Source organism: Dermacentor andersoni, chromosome 4 (assembly GCF_023375885.2).
Source record: "Dermacentor andersoni chromosome 4, qqDerAnde1_hic_scaffold, whole genome shotgun sequence".
Classification (NCBI taxonomy): domain Eukaryota; kingdom Metazoa; phylum Arthropoda; class Arachnida; order Ixodida; family Ixodidae; genus Dermacentor; species Dermacentor andersoni.
Genome location: NC_092817.1, coordinates 24,739,047 through 24,760,365, shown reverse-complemented (window position 1 = coordinate 24,760,365; position 21,319 = coordinate 24,739,047). Strand labels below are relative to the sequence as shown.

At 44.9% G+C, this 21,319-nt stretch overlaps 1 long non-coding RNA gene across 1 annotated transcript in view; it reads right to left on the bottom strand.

Moving 5' to 3' along the window:
- Positions 1 to 672: 672 nt before the first annotated feature.
- The window catches only part of LOC129386126 (uncharacterized), a 125,267-nt gene continuing 104,620 nt past the window's right edge, over positions 673 to 21,319 (bottom strand). Inside the window, exon 2 of the long non-coding RNA XR_008613598.1 lies at positions 673 to 1,088. This is a non-coding gene — a long non-coding RNA (uncharacterized lncRNA). The remainder of the gene's footprint in view (positions 1,089 to 21,319) is intronic.

The following is a 21,319-nucleotide window of genomic DNA, read 5'->3' as shown; positions in this document are numbered from 1 at the left end:
AACGCTGCTCGGGGTTCGGCTTTCTGGTTAGTGCTGTAGTTGAGTAATTAAAATGAGCAGATACTTCCACAGTCGGTCGGTTTTAAAGCGGCACATTACCATGCACACTTTTATTGACGAGATGATCATGGTATTTGTATTTGTATAATCCTTACTGTTTTTAATATTTATTATGAAGTGTGTTGGTCCACACTGCTGGTAGGATGTTTCTGGGATCTTGGGCCAGTCAAGCTGCCACAAGCCGCTTTTTTCCCACTTTCCCACCGCAACTCTCTATTGTACTTGTTTCGTAGAAAAATAAACATTCATTCATTCATTCATTCATTCATTCACTCATTCATTCATTCATTCGGTCAATAACACTGCGTACATATCACAAAGATTCTCATTGCGTATTCTTTCATGGATAAATTATACACGTTATTAGTTAGGGACACGCCTAATCGTGCAACATCTAGCGTGTGAGATTTTTTTTTATTTTAATGTTCATATTTTATTTCAATATGTATATATCAGTGTATTAACATATCAACAGGTACTTTCAAGTGGTTTGCAATCGCTTTTGCCTGAGGGACACCGTTACAGCCTCGCCGCTACCAACTGCAGTTACTAACAGGATAGTAACAAATGTGACAAGCAGTTGCTACGATAAAGGTAGCAACTCCTGCTACCTTTCTTTTTTTTTCTAAGAGTGTCCTTCCAGAGCTTCGCCGAAGGTGCCTAGTATTGATGACTGGTGGGTGTGAGGAGCGTCTAGAGATGCGGGGCTTCATTGCACGGAGGCTCCACTGCACTCTTGAAGCGTTGCTCCCTCCTTTTTGGTGTTTGCGCTTCTGTGTGCTTCGTCATTCCTTTTATTTGTCAACCGCCGAGCACGATCGTTTATTCCTTCATCTCTGACCTTTTGTGCCGATTCTTGCAAAGGTGCAAAAGAAACACGACAGAAAGAGAGATGCAGCCAAGATTTAGCCACTCCGCTTCTTTTCGTCTCGTGTCCCCGAGAAGAGCAAGTTTCTTGGTCTCAGAGCAGGAGCCCGTGGTTAAATGCGCTGGCGACGAGTACAATTGGGACTTGAAGCTGCGGGAGCCTAGGAGAAAAACAAGTAACAAGACAGAGCGATGATTAACTTCTCTAGTAGCCGAAGTAAAATTTTTGTTTGCGTAGAAAGCAGTGTTTCCTCCGAATGGTTAACAATCCGACGGCAAGCTGATAAGAATATGGCGCGTGTCTTCCTCCTAATGAAATGTTTTATCCCTACTCGACCGTGTTTTGGTTTACCTTTTTAAGCCATGAAAGTAAAGTGAAGAACGAATACTAACCGAAGTTCAGATTTAATATTGCTTCTATAAACCATGGTTACGCATAAGCTTCACATGAGACCTAGCATGTATTCTGAACACAGAGAAAAGTGGAAAAGTTGGTAAGGTAGCAAAGTAGCGAAAAAGCAAGAGTGGACAACGACGGTAACAGACACCACAGTGTAGCACTATATTTATTTTCTTCATTTTATCTCTTCGTTTAGAGTGTTCTTCTTTTAGTGCCTCGCTTTTCACTACATCATTTGGATAGTAAACCTGCGCTGCCGGTCGAAATTGAGTATCACAACAACGCCCGATTATTTTGTCTAGATGGGCCAACTGTTGCTTGCGCCGTCAACTGCTGCCGGCTTGATGGCAGTCACAATGTCTGCCTGTGTCGGCCCACGTAAGCTCTGAATGTTTTGCTGCTATCTCGTGTTTGTTTATCCGAAATATGGCTTGCCTCCGAGCTTCGTTGTACAACAGAGCAAGTATATCAGCTCTCAGCTGGCTTGCTGCTACTCTTTCTTGCAATACAGAACGACAATAAAACGTCGAGAAGGTCCGGCCTTTTCATTGGCTCTATTGAAGATCTCACAAGAGAAAGAGAATGCGCTTAGGAATTTCCAAACCAATGAAAGGTTCCCTTAAAGGGTTCTACATTTGGCGAACTAGAAAAGGCAGCGTTTAGATAAGAGGACTTTCCTTCGTCAGGGCGAAAGCAACATTTGTTGTTTTGACAGTGTTTGACAGTGTTTTGACACATTGGCTGCAAATAAATTTTTTGTTCGGCAACTTTTGATCATCTTAATTTCTATGCGACAAAAAGATACCAGTGGTCAGTTTGAAGGAACGGCTCTGCATAGAAAGTCAATGCACTATGGAACCCAAGTCATTCTGATGAAGACGGGGTGAATATTTACTAGCATTTGCAATGGCACATCCGCCTGTAGTTAACACCATTCTGGTCTTTCTCTTCCAACATTCGGAAGAAGCAACATAAAGGGAGGTTGCTGAGAAGAATTGCAGAACCTTACGGAATGGTACAATATATTTCCATCCGACGAGCACTCAAAGTCGTCAACATCGCAGCTGAGTTCGGGGTAGAGGAGAGAGATCATTTCGATCAAGTAATGACAAGAAGTGAGATCAATATCGGCAAGACGGCAACGACAATTAACTTTCGTGCCAAGCAGGCTAGGTGTCGTTTAAAGCAGATTTGACAAAGCACTATTCGATGAGGTTTTAACAGCAACAATCTCTAAGTATTGTGACTGTCTGGTGAATTTCAAAAGGCTATAAAACCTACGTCGTGTTGATATGAAAAATACATAACATAAAAAGAAAGTCAAAGCGTCAACGCACTTGATCGGACTTTTTGTAGTAACTAGAAGGAAAAACGTACACTACTCCGGCAAATGCACGATTAATCAGGTGTAATTCTCAGCGAACAAACCTGAAGCTTTACTAGTGAGGACCCAATTATAGGTATCTGCAGATTGCGATATTAATAATGCTATGATTGAGATGGAAATTATGAATGAAGAGCAAAAATTACACTGCTGTCTACAATTAGTCTTTTTTGTTTCGTCCGAGGTTAAGGACGGTAAAAGAGGTTAAAAACAGAAAAGAGAGAAGAAATTGAAAGTAGAACTATCGAGTTTTAACTACGTGCCTCAGGTACATGTACAAGAAAGAAGCTTGTCCAGTTCGCCAGAAAACGCTAATGAGGTAAGCAAGCGCCAGAACAGTGGAACGTGTGTAAGTTTCACAGCAGATGAGGCGGCAAAAGAAAGTAACACACGTAAAAGCTACAAAGATGAAGGAAAACTGCGACAAGTAAGAGAGAGAGTGGGAGAGAGCGAAGTGTTTTTTTTTTTTAAGGATACTATTGGGTATGCTGAAACGAAGCCTAAACAAACAAGGCCTGGTTCTTGACACTAACTCAATCTTTCTAGCGCTGTGGTCGGGCAGGTGCGCGAATTGTTTTTAAAGGATTCCTGCTTACTAGAGCAGAAGAGCAACTCAAAATAACAGAAAGCATGAGCACAGAAGGAACATGACAAAGGAAAAGCTAAATGCTGCATCCTTCCTGTCTTGTTGCTTTCTACCCTTCTGCCTTCCTTCATCTTTTGCACTAGTTCTTTCTGTGTGCCAAGGTCATAGATTTCAGCGCGTAGATTAAGGTTGCCGTCGCGCTTCAATATAGCGAACGTGATCACGGGCTTTGTATTTTTTTAATGAAAATAAAAGAAAGAGACGTAGTCACCTTATAATGGTGACGGCTACTCCTTTTCTCATAGCGGAAGCAACAATATGAGAAATATTTAGGAAAATGAAAAGAAACCACTTCATAGGGCTAGAAATACAAAAAGTACAAGAGCATTTTTTTTTTGTATTTCACTCCCGGCGAAATGCGGCTGCCACAGTCGGGATTGAACGCGTGACCTACAGTAATGCCATAACCGCAAAGGTACCACGGCGGGCACAGAAGTGTTGATTTGACGTGCGACCGCTTCCGTTGTGTCGCCTAGACCATATGGTGCGTCTGCACGCCCTGGCCCAGTTGTCCGCTTGAAAAATTTGCATGGTGTTTTCGTTTTTCAGAATAGGCAGAACTGTACCATGCTGTATCTTCAGTTTGCCCGCAGCCACTGTCGTGTTCGTATCATCTAGTATGTATTAGTGTTTCCTTGCCTTCCTCATGTCACCTTTTTCCTCTCCCGTCCTCCTCCACATTGTGTGGGAACTGCAAGCGAAGAGTGGCATGGCTGTCATTTACTCGTTTCGCGACTGCACCAGTTCTACTCAGTTTCTTCCTTCTCTCCCTGCATACTCTCTACCATTCGATTTACCTGCATTCTGGATTTGCACATTAGTTGAAGGGTTAGCGCTACAGCTTGTACAATGGGTCACGGATAATTACAGCTGTCACGAGGCTAATGTGGCGACGCCCAGGGAGCTACAGAGCGCATTGTGCACATGCGACCCAAAGGAACCGTCCAGCCTAGTTTCTCGCATCGCCTTTCCTCTCTGCCACGCTCCGTCCATGCACACACACGCTCTGAGCCAGCCCCCGACGAGGCGTGCAAGACAGCCATAGCAGTGGAAAAGTCGAAAAAAGAGGCAAAGAAGGCTTGGCTTTGAAATGGTTGTGTGAGAAAAAATAAATGTTTCTGCGCTTCATTGCTTCCTAACAAGTGTCGTCATTTGCTCTGGCTAGCTACGAGACGCAGAGTCGCAATAAAGAAGTGCGGATATTTTACCGTTATGCCCCGGGCAAACAGTGACACGTTGACATGAGCAGGCGCTGACAAAAAACAGCGATAGTAAATAAAGTAAAAGGTTGCTCCCGAAAAGCCAGCAGGGCAAAGCAAGCAAACAACGCTGCGGGAAAACAGCTTAGAGCTGCGACACAGACTGAGTGAGTACGAGCCCGAAGAGAAGGAGCGAAGCTGCTAAGCGACGAAGACAGTGTGGCGCGACCAGCAGCGAGCAGACACGACACAAACCGTTAGTCGTAATAGGGCGAACAGCAGTCGGCCGGTAGAAGCTGGACATCGTGGAAATGAAAGGCTAAATCATTGGTCTAGTTCGTTCGTACACTTATAAGCAAGACGGAAAGAACAATAAAGTTCAAGTAGGATAGACGTTTCATTCTTCCACACATCTCCTTCGTTGTCGGTTTTTCCTTTCTTACCTACATCATGCGTTGGAGCCCCAAAAACGAGAAAGGCAAGGATGAAATAAAAGCGCGGTATTGTTGAGCTGGCACGTACCATTACAGACAAGGCACAAGTCATGTTAACGTTTTGTGAAAGCGTTTTAGCTGGTAAATCTAAGACGCACACATACGGCGTATAGTTACACGATCTAAAAAGCGCTCGCCTAGTCGCTTGATAATTGTGTTTTGACCTTAAAGGAAGCTTTAGCTCGAGGGCTCATATCTAAATACACAGTAAAGGAGAAATCGTTTTTCTCGGCACCCCTTGCACCAAATTTGATGAGGTTTGCTACATTTAAAAGAAGAGGTTAAAATATAGTGGCTGTTGGAAGCCGGTTTTTATTTAAGCCGTCGTTTTTTTTATAACAAGAATTTTAATAATGGCAAATTTTCATAAATCTAAAGTATCATGTCACAACTCTGCAACTCAGCATTGAAAATGATATCGCAATTCAACAAACTGCATCAAACAATGCATCTAAAGCCGACAAGTTGGATGCATTACACATGGTTCACGATTGCATAAGTAATACGTGAGTAGCATTTTTACAAAACCATCGTAAATATTGCTAAAAATTCATGTAAGACATAATTTAAACTTGTCCGGTTTGAATGTTCTGATGGAATCAATTGACAAAATGGCGAAATCTGTTTTTGATGCAGAGGGATGACTTTGTAAACTTTGGGCTGCTATGGTTTTAAACACACAATTATATAAAATTCCTTGTAAAATATTACAGCCATCGATCAAAATTCCGCTTCCAACGCTTACTAGAATTTAGCATTCTCTCCCAAATTCAAAATAAGTTACTTAAGATTGGACCGGTGGTTATCTCAGAAAAGTGTTTCTGCGTTTTTACATGTATTTGAATAGGCGGAATCAGAATTAGGCCCGAGATAAAGCTTTCAGCCTCCAGTAATCCTAGACAGGGGGCTGCAATTCAATAAATTTCTCTATCTATCGACGCTATGTAACCACTCCAAAAAATCATCAAAATATCATTCTCAGTCGGCGACTTCGACGGCTTGTAAAAGAAACGGACGATGCCTGTTTTGACTACGGTCTTACAAAAGCAAGCCAAATGCAAGGCAAATGCAATTCCCATGGATACAGTGAATGGCGAAACAACAATAGAAAAATAGGAAGTAAATAAAGGATAGCAATAAACTGAATTAATAAGTAAAGATCTACTTAGAGAACATCAATAGCATCTGTGTGCTAAACGCACATTGTCGATACTGTGTTGTTCTACACTCCTATTCAACAGTTCTTCGATATTGGAAATCAAAGTAATAGCTTAGGAAGTAGTGCTGGAATAAAATATTCCCACATAGCAGCGGGAAAGCACTAAGACACGTAAACGTATCACTGGAGAAAAAAAGACAGTAGAATGCTAAAGGTGTAATACCGGTCTGAAGAAAGACTGCTGTAAAGAAGGCGTTTGCCTTCAGACGCAAAACGCTAGAGCGAGCTGATGAGCACAACTAAGCTTTGTTTTCGATGGCAGAGAAGAAATGAACCAACAACTAATCCAGTTAGGCTTCCGTTACGCACGGCAATAAACGGCGTCGGCTCGGAATGACCCTCCTGTGCGACCTCTTATCGACGTCATTACGAGGTGCCCAACTGGCCAGCTGTCGTATATTCGAGGCAGCGAGTGAGCAACGTGCCAGCTTACAGAGAGAAACGCCGCGCAATTTGACACTAACGAGAGGAACATTACGTCTCTCCTCCTTCGCGCTTTCCTTTTTATCTGGCCTTCGCAGCTGACACATCAATGTATGGCTCCCGTAGACGCGTCCCTGCGCTTTGCGAGGAAAGCGGTCAACGACAGAACAGGCGCGCAGTGCGGCAATGCAACGCTGCAACCGACATCAAGTAGTATTTAGCAGATGTCGGAAACAAATTTCCCTGTATTTGACACTGCTAAATTGTGCAAAAGTAAACAAACTAAAAGAAACTGCGAAAACAGATCTAGGCAGTGTTCTCGTGACCAACCCCACTTGTCGCTTTGCTACAGCCTTGATCCTTCGAGGCATTGAACTCTCGGGTGCGATGTTGTCGATGAATTAAGGGTGAGTGTACATATAAAGAATAGGCAAGAAGATTATCCAGGATCGAGTCTGGTTTACTAATCTAAACCAGAGGAGAAGAGTAAACGGGTCAAAGACAAAGTAAAGAAAAACAGCACGTAAGCCTAATGTATCTTGATATCGCCCCTGCCGTTTCTAGACACAATCACGGCATTGGACGTCACATGCCAACGCGACAATGGCCGCTGCTTCATGGCATAGTTGGTACTGGTCGGAAATAGCGTCCAACGTGGTACTCATACGACTTGTTGGTTCTTGTTGAATACAATGTGCAAAAAGCACCAGCCTCATGAACCCTACAACTTCCATCATTCAACATATCCCACACTTGTGCTCAATAATAAGCTTAAAATCCACCTGCACACGTGAGCGAAGCACGCGGCAGAGCCGCACTTGAAATATATCTCGATTATTAAAGGTTTGGTGTGAGGAACACTAATGCTCTAATTTTGTGAAATCCCGGGATATGTTTTCTATATTCAACTATAACAGCAGAAGAAGCGTACAACTTTACGGCTTCCTGAGAATTGGTCGATTACTGCAATACAAGACAACGAAGTAGACCCATCAAAACTCCATGTGTGCCAAAGAACAAACAAGCATACCTGGACATACATGCCAGAGCGGACTTGGGAGTACTGAGCGGCACACAAAATGAGGGCCTAAAGAGAATTGAAAAACGTTCGGAAGTGCCTCGGCACCCTTGAAACGACTCGAGTGCCTGTTATGAATATAATATGAGACCGGAATTGGGGATGACATTGCCGAAATCCTTTCATGACAGGACGCCGTTTATCAAGTGGCGAATAGCTTGTGTACGTCCACGGGCACTCTAGGTGATCATTTTTCGCGGGAACCGAGCTCGTTCCATGCATGGCACACACAAAAACACGAGAAATGAGACCGAAGAAAGAACGCGGCCAATTCAAGAAAGAAAGGATATACCTGGTATTTTGAGCGAGCCGTCAAGATGAATACTGTCAGGGAACCCGGGATTAATCTTCCAGCATTACACCACAGAATCCTTTTCTACAGTGTAAGACGTGAACATCATGTCAGCCTAGCCTGCTCAAAGTGAATCCGAAGTCCAGAAGTGGTTATCCAATTTCCACGGTGCCACATCTACCCTGCTCTAGGCGCAGTGCCTGTCGCTTGTAATACAGAGGGAAAAGATGTAGCAGGAGCCACAAAGAATGCTGGCACGGACTGTCTTGCACGTGTGAATCATCCGGACAGGGAAGTTGAGTCTTGATGTGAAAAGAAGGAGAAAAATTCGCGTGGATCGCTTATGAGCGTTCTCGTATGCAAACTTTCGGACATGTATGCCAAGAATCGTGTTGTCTCATGTGCATTAGACCTCTCCTGTGGGTTAATTCATTATACAATTGGTGTTCAAATGCGCTACTTTGGAGAGGCAGCATAGAGTAAAAAATTCCCGAGCTCCAAATACTGCTTTATTGCCTTCACTCAATAACAACGAACAGAAAACATGAGCCCCGCCTCCTCGGTACATTCATAACTTTTATGCGATATTTGAACGACCTCTCGATCTCCTCCCCCTTCCTTTATCCCCAACCCGATATTCTTAGAAAATTGTGCTAAAACTCCACTGTAAACTGAAAAACATTTGGAAACTCCTGGATAGCGTTAAAAAGTTGTCCATCCATCTAGAACATCTAGTGTATGTCGGTATCATTATCGTCCGTTTGTTTAGCGCAGTTATATGTCCTTAAGTTACAAGGCCCTTGAATGTTACGTTCCATTGGGAAAATGGAAACATCCAGACTTGCAAGTTATATAACAATTGAATGTGTATGTCCATAAAATTGATGACCAAGTTCAGTGTGCACTTTGAGAAGAGATACTATACTACTAATATATTTTGACCTCTGCAATGTATCATAAGGTGGCCAATACGTGGATGGATGGATGGATGGATGGATGAATGGATGGATGGATGGATGGATGGATGGATGGATGGATGGATGGATGGACGGACGGACGGACGGACGGACGGACGGACGGATGGATGGATGGATGGATGGATGGATGCTATGAGCGTACCCTTTACAACAGGGCGGTGGGTTGCGCCACCAAGTTCTTGTTATAATATTGCCTAATCCCCTACTTATGTGAAATAAAGCGAAATGAAAAAAAAAAACACTAAGGATTCACATCACCAAACATTCTGAACCCATATTGGTAATTTTCTTTTTGTATGCCTCCGTTGTTTTTCGTTTCCGTACTTTTCTTCCACCAGTCTTCTAATCGCCTCTTACTAATCTCTATTGCGGACAGGTTTTCTTTATCCCTGCTATCGGTGAAAACAAGGGCTTCAAGGAGACCAGAGGGGCCTAAATCGACCACTGGGCAGATATCTTCACATTCTAATAAAACAAGCTCCATCGTTTCCCTATATTTATCGCAGCAAGCACGTGCTTCTTCCTTGTTGTATCTCGCTTTCTAAGTGCGTGTTCTAAGACATTCTGATCTTGCTTCAAAAAGTAATGAGCTTCACTTTGAGTTATCAAAAATTCTTTCTTTCCTCTTTTCGTATTTTCTTCTTAAGTAGTTATGGTTGCTTTTCCGTTGCCCCCACTTATGAATATATCTCGGCCTCTCTGATTTTCCGCTTAACGTTCTTTGTTGCTGCGTTACCCACCCTACAGGCCGCATACTTGCTGGTAAGCTTCCTATAGTTCTTTTCCGCCACTGTGAATCAATGCTTTTTCTGCATAAATACCTCAACACTCTCCCAACACAATTACTTTATTTCATAATTCTCAGTCGTTCTTCGAAATCAAATTTACTCTGAGCTTCCTTCCCATCAAAACTTGTCCAGCCCCTATCACCCTGCACAACTTAATTTGTAGTCTTCCCGTGAGCGTCCAATGCGAGGCGGCCGACTGACCTTTGGTTGCCATCGAGTCCTGCTTGTGCCCCTGAGTTCAAGCAAACACCCGCATTTCCAAATGTACGTCCTATCTGGAACCACTAAACAATTCCACATACCCCGGAGCCCCTCGTACCTATTGTATCCCCACAGCGCTCTGTGTTTCATTACGGCCGCATTTCTCTTCCCCTTTGTTGTCATTGTTTTGTCCTGTTTCCATATCTATTGCCTTCATTTATCCATATACCAAGGTATATATATATTCTTTTACCCGAGGTATTTCCTGGCCCTGTATTGACACTGTATGTTAACTGTTTTCATTGAATATCAAAACATGCGATTTTTAACGCTAAATTTCAGACCTAAATTACCGCCTTCCTGTTCACAGATATTAGCCAGACGTTGCATATTACTTTGCTTGTTAGCTAGCAACAGAATGTCGTTCGCATAAAACAAACCTGGAAGCTGCTGCTTTACTGCTGTACCCGCCTATTTGTATGAGAGATAAACCCCGATATTGCCCTTCCCTCTAGCGCCCTTTCCATTCTTACTGTGTACATCACAAACAGTAGAGGGAACAAATGGCACACTGTCTGAGTCCTTTTTTGATGCCCACATGCTCCTCGCTCCTCATCCCTTCCCATTCAACGCAAACTGTATTTTCTAGGTAAATCTCTTTCAAAATCTGTATACAGTCGTTGCCAATGCTTTCCCTTTCCAGGATATCCCACATTATGTTGCGGCTTACTTTGTCGTACCCTCCGGTAATATCTAAAAAAGCCACATATATATCGGTCTCCTTTCTCCTCTGAGACGGGTGCAGAACTTGCGGCACTCCCTGCTGCACTTGATTTCATTAACCAGGAATCACCGCAACTTCAGTGATTCAACAGTCTTCAGTGATTCCAAAGCAGCCCTTCAATGCATGCAAAGCCCAATGCACCACGGACCCAATGAGCAACTGGCCTCAGAAATTCGACAGATTTATCATCGCAGCCATGATAAGGGACATAACGTAATCTTTCAATGGCTTCCAGGACATTGCAACATCAACGGGAATGACCCCGCAGACGAAGCAGCCCGATCTGTATATGAAAATGGTCAGGTATTCTTGTTTCCGCTTTCGCCAACCGGCGCTGCGGCTGGGCTGCGTTTGATGTCCCATTAACGTACTTTGCCCCTGTGAGATTCAAACGTTTTCACCATGTGTCGTTTGCGTTCGTTGTTTCCGGATATACGGATGCGTCTACCAGCTGGGTTAACATACCGCGAACAGACCATGCTGTACTGTCTATGGCTAGGCTACGCATTTACGAACTCATATGCTTTCCTTATTAGAATGGCCAACAGCCCCACGTACGACACATGCAGCAGCAATGAGACGCTCGCACACATTATCTGTGTCTGCCCGCGATATAGTGCCCGGAAAGGAGTGATGTTCAAAGTGCTGGACCAATTGGACAATCACCCGCTATCAGAACTTAATGTTTTAGGTCAGTGCTTTCAAAGAACACCCGCGCTGAAGGCCTTAATGGTGTTACTAAGATTTCTGTGGTCTACGGGGCTTCACGATAGACATTAAGAATGCCTCCCCATACCGCCCCATTGTGTATGTAGTTTGTTTGTACCTGTCTCTTTTCTCCATCTTTCTCTATCTCTATCTCCCCCTTCCAATTTGTTTCTCATTTTATCCCCCTTAACCCTTCCTCCCGTACAGGGTAACCAACCGGAACAACCTCTGGTTAACCTCCCTGCCTTTTGATGTACAATTTATCTCGTCTCTCAATACACTGAGTAAGTACAAATAAGTTATCCAGACGCTTACCGATTCTGAAGCCATTCTGAAGTTCTCCCAATATGCCATTATTCTCTGCCCATGCTTGCAGCTTTAATTTGATCCCCTGCATTGCTAACCTGTATATTACCGATGTAATGACCTACAGTTTATATGAGTGAATTCTATCATTTTCCCCCTTACTTTTGTAAATGAAATTATTCTACTTTGTCGCCAACTGTCTGTATTCGTCCATCTCTTAAGGGTTTTTTTTCTACTGCTTTCAACAGAGCTTCCTTACTTTTTAGCTGTAGTACATTAATCAGCCTAACGGCAACCTAGTATAGCCCTGTGTCAGCCCACTTAGGCATTTTTTCTTCGGCTTTCTTCCAGATGAAATTTTTCAGCACCAGCTCCTTTTTCATCTGGTTCTCTTTCATGCTCTTTTTTTTTTCCTCAAATGCAACCTCATCATTGGCTTGGAAATATTCGGCTATTATTTTTCCTATGTAATTTAACGCCGCGTCCCCTTCCAGATTCTTTCGAACTTCGTCTAGGATATGTCGTATTATTACAGACTTCTTGCCTAATAAGCTTATGTGGCTCCAAAGTATTCTAGGTGCGTCCTTCTTTTCCTCACGCATTTCTGACAGCCAACGTTCACTTTCAACTTTTACCTTTGCTTGAGCCAGTATCTCAACCATAGAACACTCGGCGCCATCTAGGGCCACTGCCGCGAAGATTGCGCCTAGCCCCTGAAATGCACGGCGCCACTCTGCGTGGGAACTACAAAAACACGCATCATGCAGCATCAGGGATCCTCTCTCGCGCATCTTCCTGGGCACGCTGCGCCATATCGTGGCACTACCGAAAAGTCCGCGCGTGGCCTCCAAGACGGAAGGTGTGGCGTGCCGGTGCCTGCGAACACGGAGAATCGCTCCCTCGCCTGCCGCTCAGCCAGTGGCACATACTGAGTGAGCGAAGTTGGCGAGAGGTTCACTGACAAGTGGCACATACCCATACAACCAGCCCTCAAGTCAGGTCCTCGCAGCCGCATCGACAACCTGCATGAGTCGCACGCGAGCGACTGGATGGTCACTTACGGCGAGATCCTCCAATATTAACGCGAGGTGCGCTTGAAATACTCACCCCCTCACCACTAACTCAGCAAAGAACAGTCTACCACATGGCGCTTACTTCAGACGAACACGTTCGCTAACCCTCAGCTCTACCATCACATTCACCGCGAAATTCACTCACCGCTCCGCACGCCCTGTAACAATCCTGCCGACTTACATCACATTATCTGGGCCTGCCCACAGGTCACGCGCACTCACAAACATAAAACCCACCCAACACTCACCATTACCACTGCTGACCAGTGGGAGGCTATGCTGCTTAGCAGCGACCCGGAGTATCAGCTTTGGGTCGTCCGGATGGCCACGGACGCCACTAGATTACAAGGACTACAAGGGAGGGGGCGAGATCGCTGTCTCCCGCCCCTTTGCCCCCTTTGAGCCTATCCAGGACTGAATAAAAGTTGTTTCTCTATCCAATCCAGTACATCAATGGCGCTGCTCGCCAAAGCATTGCCGTGAAAGATGTTCATTGAAAAGCAATTTATACCCACTGGATTTGTGACAAAGCATGCTAAAGCGTCGGGTTCGTGTCCTTGAGGAACCCGTGTGACGTGGGTGCGACTCGGCTAAGCATCGCATAAATTTAAATAATTTTATTTGTCAGTGTAGAGCGGTATATTCTCAGCGGCTAATACCAGTTACCAAAGTTAGCGTGAAAGACCTTCATTGAAGAGTGACACACACCTACAGGCACATGCCCAGTGACCCAAGTTGGCATCGAAGAGGTTCATTGAAGACCTGCACAGACTGAGTGGCACATATCCAGTGCTCCAGGTCGGTGCCAAAGAGTTGCTCCAGGTCGGTGCCAAAGCTACCCAGTCTTGCACATACAGCGACTCACGTCGGTGTGAAAAATTTTCGTTGAAGAGCAGCGCATATATGCAGACTGCCACATACTCAGTGACCCAAGTTGGTGTGAGGGCTGGTTTTCAACGCCGTTCGTTCCCTCAGCACAGCATACCGAGGGGCTACCCTTTCGACCATGGACTACACATGGCCCAGGTAGGGGGGAAAACAGTCAAACGTAGATATAGAGATAGCCCTCGGAAAGTACGTGAGGTACCATAAGAATGCTAACGCATTATAAAAGCAGTAAAGCGTACCTTCATGCAAAACTAAAGGCCCCATAATGCTCATATTTTAGAGCCCAGCTCTTAGGTACTCGTTCCTTTTTTTCCTCATAGTAACCAGGGTTTCGAACCGAACCCCCAATCGAAATCCGTACCGGAACTGCAATTTTAGCCAAATGAACCCGAAACCGAATTTTTAGAACGTGCCTGAACGTGAACATAACCTGAATCAAGGAATATCGCTGACGATTAAGATACTCCCTAATGCGAAAGTTCAGCGCAACTTTAAAGCGGGGGCTACATGGGGCGTTTTTCTCCTGCAATTATCGCGCACCAAAAAAAAAAAAAAAAACGCGCTGGCGGGACGCCGGCCAGGCTACATGAGGCGTACGAGCGGCGAACGCCGCCGCAGTGTGGCCAGACAAGGCAAAAATGTTTTGGCTACCACTAAATGAACGAACAATGCTTATATGTTGTTTGCTTGTGTTATAATTAATAAATTATGCAATAAATACCCCACTAATATGTCTATACACATTACCAGGTATGCTTTCGCCGACGTAGCCATGGTGCTGACCAGCGCACGCGCGCGAAGTGTTCAAGGGACGGCAAGGAACGGTGAGACGGCTGGCCACTCCCGCCGAAAACAGACGCAAGTGACTCCGACAGGCACTTCCGGTAGTGTCAGACGCGTGCGCGCCGCGTCAAAATCTAGCCGGTCCTGATCGGCGGCGGCGGGCGTTTTTCTCGACGCCGGGCGTCAAATCGGCGCCGTGAGTCGAAAATCGCCTCAAAAATGCTCCATGTATTCCGGGCTTAAGCGTGTACTCATTTCGCGATATATTGGCTGGTGCGGACAATCTGTCTCGTGCGGCACATTGCTAACGGAGCGAAGTCTGGCGCGACTGCCTCATACATCGGGAGATCGTAAGAGACAGCGCGTCGGTCACGCGTGAGCACGATTCACAGCAGCCCCCGCAAGTAGATCTCCGCTAATGCAGCGCTTCGTTTTCGTGTGCCGGGTGTTTCAGCAAACCCTTTCAAAAATTTTTGAAACGAACGTGATGAAGCATTCGGTGCATGCCATCGGTGAACAGACGACGCGCGCTACTCTGGCGCCGTCTTTTAGGCATCGTCGCCGCCGAGCGGCACTACGCTTCTTTTTCTCCCACTTTCGACATATTCTCCTCCTCCACTTTCCGCCTCATGCTTTCACGGTAGCCTCCTCCTCCGCTTTCCTTCGCGAGCTCTCCTCGCTGTTCATCCCCCGTTGCATTCCGCGTTCGCTCTTTCATCCTTCGCTCTGCTCGTTTGCTCGGTTACGCCGACGACGATGACGCCGGGGTACGCCGAAGCTCAACGCAGGAACATGCGTTTAAGAGCTGCGCTCTAGAAGAACAACAATACTGGTTACCGATTCGGCACGAACCACCCAAGCATAATTAGGGTGCTCAATAGCAAATACCTGGCTAAATAGATAAGAAATTCTTAGAAATATATTTAAGAGTTACATTGTGTGCCAGTATGGGGATAGACTTAGGCAGGGACGCTTGCATTTCTGAATTCGGCCATACCAGTTTTATCCCACTGTCTAAACTTTGTTTCAGGGGCTCCGCAATTTCACAGTTTCTGTAGGAGCTTCCGATTCAGTCATTACAAGTCAACTTACTACTGTTACTTGATAAACCGCAAAACGCATACGCCAGGATGCACGGAGAGCGAAATGACGGCGTTCTCGAGAAGGGGAAAATAGAAAACCAAGTGCATCACCTCCGCTTCTTATAACAATAACCCTGCGGTAGCAAATATGAATGCCGTCACCGTCTCAGTGCACGGCAACAACGGCAGCTAACGGCACGAGAATTGTGCTTTCATTATATGCTATGGTTCGACGTAGGTTTGGCGCCTCCAAGCAGATTACTATGTTCTTCAATTTTTCTAGTCTTTCCCGGGGCACAATGTGCGTGGTCCGGACTTTATTTTGTCCAGGCTTTGTCACTGCAGTGTTACCATATTTATACCATCTACCATCACAATCTGCAATCACATCTACCATCACATCATATTTCACAATCTACAATATAGATTGTGACGTTCCAAATGCAGCGCGATTAAAATGAACACAAGCAATCAGATTTTTCTAATACGCAACCACACTTGGTTAAGATTTTCCCTGACAATTTTCTAGCTCTCGGCGCTCCTGAAAGGGTAGCAAAATCTTGCAAGGTGCGCAAGGTCGCATGTTAACACGCTGATGACAAATCCACGACCTATATGCATGTCAAATACTGTGCCTCCGCCCTTGGTCTACCTGAAGGCTCCTTGCAGTAGAGATTTGTCCAAAACCCAAGCGATAAGAAAGCAATGTGCTCAGGCTCGCGTGAACGAGCGCCTCCAGTGTACACGCCTCAGGTGGCGGACCTTAATGCGGAGGCCTCCAGACTGCCTTCTTCGCAGTAATGACCTCGTGCTTGCTGGTCGCACGATAGTGCACTGATTTAATGAGGTGAAATGCCGCCGTCCCGTATACATCTAGCTTCCAGCAGCTGTCAAGTTTGCTGCGCTTCTTGCGAGCCCTTCTCTTGCCCAAATGCCTCGGGTATCCTATCTCGAACTTCGTAGAAGAGCTGGCAGGGATAAGGAGAACACCGTCTCGCTTTGTGTGTTTCGTAGGTGGCGCTGCGGCACGCCAACATACACAAGGTGGGGGCAACCATGCCTGCTTCGCCTAAGAGACAATGCTGCAGTCCGCGGAAAACTGGCCATTATACGAGAGGCTAACGGCTGGGCACCCTTTGTGGTCCTAAAGCCCCTGGATGTCAGAGTATAAGTCTATGGTTTAGTCGTGACAAATCACCGCAGATACGAGGCGCTTAGCCGCAAACGGTCCCCTTGTTTTTTTGTTTTTTTTTTGTGCTCTGACTTCTGACGTTCTTGCTTGTGCTAAATATAAAATTATTGCATTAGCTTTCCCGGCTGATGGCAAATGTGCCTTATTCTAACTGCCGGCTTGTGAATGTGATTGCAAATATATGCGTTTAACTGCGAATGCATCCAAACCGTTGCTTCACATCGCAAGAAAGAGCAAGCTGAGCGCCTCGCGTCACTACTAACGAGGTTTGACCCGTGCAGCTTACATAATGTGACTATAACATGTATTACAAGGCGTGGCCTTGCCTGTCTACATCGTGTTCGGCAAAATTCGACGTTTATCAAATATAACAATTAAATATGAGCTCAATCTACAAGGCAGCTCCTTTGAGCTGCACCATATACTTGGACCTTGGATCAGCGCTGTTGACACTTTGTGAGCAATTAACGCGCTCACAGACTTCCTCTGACACACAAACTTTGACCAGACACCAAACACTCTTTTTGCAAGTTTAACCCTGCTTGCAAGTTTAACAGACTTTCTTGAGTCTTCTTAATGGGCATGAATGTGTATAATGTCTACGTATATACCCTATGTCTGAATTGGTCATTTCGTGTATCAATCTCGTCAAGTAAAGTAGCCTGCAAGGGCAGGCAAACATGTCTATCATTTATTAAATTATCTTGCCTTCTCTCTCTCTTTCTCTCAAGAATGTGCGTTCACAGCAACGTGCAAAAAAGTATTTCTTTAACACCTAAATTTCAAATTTTAAGCTATTAAGCCCCGTCTGTTAACGATTACTAACATATCCTTATACTAAATCAGACATACATACCTCTCGTGCATTTTCCAGCCTATATACCTAAACTTACGTTAGAATAAAAGAAAACACGTGTGTAGCCGAAAAAGAAGACTGTTGTAGAGTAATACATTACGCCCGTTGTGCTAATGAAGTGGTCATTTACAAAAGCGGTCATTTGGAAAGTTTGAAACCCGGGATGAACACCATTGGTTCCGGCGCCAATCCTCGGACCACGACGAATGGCTCTTCAAATTGAAAGCTATCTTACTGAGAAATTTCTTTTTCTTTTATTTGCAGCTTCGTTATAGAGTCGATTAAAGGGACACTAAAGGCAAGCTTTAAGTCAAGCTAAAGTCATAGATTAGTGCTTGAGAATCTCTGAGGCATCAGTATTGTCGCGAACAGAGCCTTAATAATCGAGAAATAGACGTAAATGCAGAACATGATTAGAGACTCCCCCGGGACATTCAAGTACTTGCCCGATGACGAAAGCACTAAGTTAAATTCTGTCAATAGCACTCAACCACTCGTTGTACAAAACATCCTTGTGTTGTAAGACGAAATAAAATGCCCCTTGTCCAGTTTCACTTTTGGAAAAAAGTACTCATTGGAGTGACCCTGACAACGACGCGGGTGGTCGAAGGGTTTCGTTTTCGCTCTACTGTGCGCCGCCCACGCTTTCGCGTTTCAATGGTTCGGTTATCGCAAAGTGCTGCGCTGGTTTCGCTGGCTCGCATAACTTGCACAAACTACACGTAGTGGAGAATTCAACTTCCATGGGACGACGCGGGATGCCCGAACGGTCTACGCCACTTGACCAAAAAAGCAACTGCAGCGGCGAATCCGCCGCTCTGTCTTGGCTCGGTACCGCCGCCTGTCGGGCGCCGTTTTGCTCACTGTTGGCAGCAAAGGGTGGCGATAGCGCATGCAACGTCACCACTCCTATGGTTCGGTGGCGGGAGATTTGAAATGCGATAAAGGTATTCGGACCCTTCAGATGCAATTTTCTTGTAAACTAAGCTTTTCCTGGCACGAGACAAGCGTTGCGAGGTTTCTGGAATGGTATTTAAAGTCTACGTCGACTTTGTACTAGCCTTTAGTGTACCTTTAAATGATACTTTTCCCTTTCGGGAACCCTTCTACACTTCAGAAGAACTTATTTTTCAAGAGAGAGAGAGAGAAAGCAGGGAGAGGAAAGGCAGGGAGGACAACCAGACTAGCCTCCGGTCCGCTACCTTATACTGAGGGTAAGAGAAAGAGGCAATGGAAAGAGAAAAAGGGGAAGAGAGTGAGCACTGAGTGCTCGTGGGAGTATGCACAGGGGCACTATAAGCCATCTCTCAAACCATGGTAGGATATAGTTAAAGAGAATATATCTCCTTCGCTGATTCGGCCTGTGATCATTCAAGATACGTCAGAATTCCCTGAGCTTTACCCTTAGCTTCACAACACCGAAACAACTAGTTATAATGCGACTAACTATAATGCAACAACCCTGTTGCCAGATAAAATCATAAAAACATGCCTTCTTGTACAAAAATCAATGAACACGGTAAATACTATCAAAATAGCAAATGAAACTATGCTGGTCCCCTCGAGTCGAACAACCGCAGTTTGGGGGCGTAAACCCCACCAGTGATTCCTAATAGCCAGTAATAATATCTCCCGACATATGCGCAAGAAGTGCAAGAAAGGAATGACGTCACCATTAGCTTCTTTTACCGTGAACAATTTCCATGAAATCGAGAGTTGTGTCCATTTATGGGGATATAATGATGCGCGTAAGCGAAAGCAAGACGGCGGCTTGTGTTTCAGTGCATGTGTCCACTTACGCAATCTTATAAAAAGGGAACTAATGCTTGCGTAAAAAAAAATCACATAAAACACCATGCCCTTTGGACAGGCCCCCATCTATTCCCGTTATGGAAATCACAGGAGACGCGAGATGGCTTTATTTTTTTTTTTTTTATGAATGTCGTCAGGTTTGGTAAATCACTACTGTTCTTGCAATATTCCTATAATTAAATTATTGGGTAATTTCAGAAGTAGCACAATCAGTCGCGTATATTGGTGAGCAAGTGCCCGGGGAGAGCAAGTGCCCAAAGCATAGAAAATTTTCAAAAAAACAAAAAAACATACGTTAAGAATGATGGCGTGGTTGAAGTAGAACTGTGAAAAAAATAAATAATGAAATGCCCGAAAATGCGACTCTCGGAGCAGATTTAATGATCCTAAAAGGCTGAGAGATAACGATTCTAACGATGCTCGGGTGCTGATGAGCGCCCTGCAATGACGCTGCAGTGAAGAGCGGCAGTGACTTCCGGTGGCACATGTACTCCACGGTCTGTTGAACACGTAGCGCGATGTCCCTGCCTCTCTCGACAAAGGCGCACATCGTGGGGAACGATGTGCGATCGTGGGGAACGTTCGGTTCCGCTGCTCCACGCGTCCAGTGCGATTTTTTTTCAGCATACGTCAATATCTCAGTAACCTAGTCCTTAAAAAATACAAATCAAATCAAATCTTTATTTCCATCATGTACATTACAGATGGAGGATAACGGAAAAAAGCTGCCAGTTGGTGGCTTGACGAGTCGATACGTAGTAAGCAACCGTGCAAGTTCTTTCCCACGTCCACAAATGGGCTACGACATCTATTGGAAGATGTCTAGACTCAGAATCTCCAAGAGAAATCCCGCGATCGCGTGCTACGTTATGAACACGCTATTTGCTTACTTTTCGTTTATCAAAACGAGTAGGGTAGCAAAGTGCACAAAGTCTAGCTAAACTTCCCGCCTTTCCTTCCTTCTCTCTCTTTCTGTTATTTTGAGTTTAATTTTTCTATGGTAATCAGCATCACATATTTGCGAGTAGCTTTATTACTCATAGTGATTTAGTCGAGCGGTAGAAGTGAAATGGCGTAGTAGAAAGTACGCGGCTTGCAACCTGTCCACCTGGTGCCTGGCTAAATCGGATCTAATCTAACCTAGAATTGTTCGCTAATCTGTCGCGAGATTTCCTAAATGTTTGATGCGAGTGCTCGTCTGGCTAAAGCTCTCAAAAGACAAGTCGCGCGACATTTTGCGTGCGCCTTATCTGTTGGACTCGGTAACAATGCATCTGAAGGCGTTTAGAACAACAAGCATAAAGACGTACAAAAAAGCTGGAACTGTTCGTAAGAGCACATGCCACCCAATCGTGATATCACACGTTATTAGCGAACATAGAGGGCCAGTGAAAAACACTTACGAATGAACGTGTGCTCTCAACCTCTTAGCGAAGCGACGAAGATGACGCCGCCGCCGCAGCCGCCCAGTTCTATCTGATGGCACGCTAGAAGGTTTCAAGCTATAGAGTATGCAGTGAGGGCGATGAATTTCATGAGCGATAAAACACTTGAATGCATGGGAAATATCCACAAGTCTGTTGGCGGGACAGTAAAACACTGATTAATGCGGCACGGAATTCGGTTCATCAAAATTAGTGCACATATTGCGTAGCATCTATGCCTACGACGGTATACGATGGCCTATTCTATGCGTGGGAAGAGAGAGGGAGTAGAGTTAGTGTTTCTTATTAAATTGTTTTTTTTATGTTAGCATGGTCTCTGTCTTTACGAGCAGTTGCCGATCTCTGAGTGGTTCCATTTTCCG